General features: G+C 42.8%; 1 pseudogene; it reads right to left on the bottom strand.

Moving 5' to 3' along the window:
- Nucleotides 1-1,321: 1,321 nt before the first annotated feature.
- On the bottom strand, nt 1,322-2,031 carry LOC105979894 (annotated as a pseudogene).
- Nucleotides 2,032-2,284: the final 253 nt, after the last annotated feature.

The following is a 2,284-nucleotide window of genomic DNA, read 5'->3' as shown; positions in this document are numbered from 1 at the left end:
ACAAAACAGTGCATTGCTGTATCAGTAAGCAGCTATTGTGTAATATTTCATTATAGACAATGATAAAATCTCAGCGACTTCAACAATGATCACTTATTTCCATGATCACTACTCTGTTGGCCTGGCTCCAGTAGATCAGCTCTATTTCAGGCTATAGCTCAACTGGACTTGACTCCAAGCTATGGATTATAATCAAGACTGCTATCTTTTGATCTTTAGCAAAAAAAGATTGAAGGGGCAGTGATGACTAAGTGCGTGTCTGTGGTACTTACATCATCTGGTGTCAATTTGGGACTTGAGAGGCTTAAGAGTGAATGGGTGAGGTCTAGTCTGTCAATTGGGTCATAGCCAATGAGGCCTCTGTGTGGGCATGGCCTTCTCCTGAGAATCCTGGGAACTCCTGTATTTCTTCCTTGGAGGTGGGAGACACACTTTCTCTCTGCTCACTCCCTGTGAGACATTTTTGTCAGGAGAAGCCACATGAAGCTACCCTGATTCAGCCAGAGCCCTGGACCTAGAGAAGTCACGTGGTGACCCCTGACAATGCCACTGTAAGCATCTTCCCACTCAATGCCACAAGACTTCCCACTCACTGGCTTGTGATCTTACTGCATTCGGTGTCATTGCATGTGTTTCGTGAGTCTGCAGTGGACTTTATAGATTGGTATTGGACATATGGTCTAATATTGGACTTAGGGACTTGATCTGGACTGGGCGGGGATATTTTCTCAATATTCAATTGCTCTCATATATAAAGCTCTTTCTAATACACATATGAATGTCTATGAATTTGTTTCTCTAGTCTATCCGGGCTAACACAATGTCCTTTTCATAGAGTATAAGAGGAATGAATCCAGATGCACAAACATGTTTTAAGCCTATACTCTCCTATATGTCTTTTAATAAAACATCGGCACAAGCAGGACACCATGGCCAAGTTCAAATAAAGAGATAGATGCATACAGAGACTTACAGAATAGCAATGCAACCTACCACAAGTGAAGTAAAGCAGAATTTTGCAATAGGTTTACTTAACTTCTAGTCCTGGCTCTGCCATTTACTAACTGGATGTTCCTGATTACTTCCAGCCTGGCAGTGTTTTACCTTTAATCTACAATGAGGGGATTTGGTAAGATCATATTCTAAATTCCTCCCAGTACTACCATTTAAAAATTTTTTTCATAGTCAGTTTATTAAGTTCAGGGATGAAAGTTATCAGAAGAATATTCTCCTGAAAGTGAATGTTTCTTAGGAATCAAAGGCCTCCCGCATTGCCACAGATGCTGTGGCCGGCACACCTCTCTGAAAATGGGCCAGTCCTTTAGTCCGTTGAGGCACTCTCTGGATCAGCAAGATGATAGTCTGGATCATCCTCATTATCTTCTAACTCCAAATCATCCACTTCTCGGAACAAAGACTCATCGACGTCCACACTATTTCCAGCATCCTCCAAGAACTGGATATCAGATGTGTCCAGATTATGAGCTGTTTCAAATAGTTGTTTCCACTTAATTTATTTTTTCCTGCGTGCTCCCCCTCTTTCATTCGTTTCTTTTTCATTTCTAAGAGTTCTGCATCAAATTTGGCCTTCCAACTTCTGACATTCTCGATTGTAACAGGAGTGTCATGAAATAGCTGCTTTTCGGCTTCTTCCGCTTCATTTTCTTTGTTTCTTTTTGGTCTCTTTTACTTTTTATTTGATCTACTATTTCATTGAATTTTTCTTGCACAGCTGATAGTAGAATAAAGATCATTACCAAGGTTTTCTTCTGCCTGTAATGCTAGTAATGTTAAAATGTCTGAAGCATCATTTTCTGCTAGATTTTCATGTGACTTTATTTCATAAAGGGGAGCATCATCTGGGTATTTTTCGCTGTATGTAAACTTGACCGTGGCTCTGGGCAGTTTTGTTACTTTCCCCAGCCTCTGATGCCACAGTAACGGTGAAACTGGGTGGGGTTTCTGATACACTGTGAAGGAGTCAGGGTCCATGGACTTCAAGCAGTCATCGTGACCCTCGCCGCAGCCCATGGCTGGCCCAGATGGCGAGGCAGCGCGCTGCAGCTGGTACTGCGGACGCTCCTGGAAAGTCCATGGCTGCCTGCTGGGCGCATGCGCAGAGACCGGGCTGAGAGGTCCAGGGCCCAAAGCTAGGCCAGGCTTGCTGAGCAATAGCTCCGCGTCAGCACCAGCACTACCATTTTTATGAATCTAGGATTTACTTACACTATTTTAGGAAGTAATCAGTTCTGTCAGTGGTAGTTTGGGGTTAACAAAAATTGGA

Source organism: Echinops telfairi, unplaced genomic scaffold (genome assembly GCF_000313985.2).
Source record: "Echinops telfairi isolate 266 unplaced genomic scaffold, ASM31398v2 ScPeMD7_7453;HRSCAF=8491, whole genome shotgun sequence".
Lineage (NCBI taxonomy): Eukaryota > Metazoa > Chordata > Mammalia > Afrosoricida > Tenrecidae > Echinops > Echinops telfairi.
The sequence above is the reverse complement of the archived record's forward strand: the minus strand, read 5'-3'. Positions and strand labels throughout refer to the sequence as shown.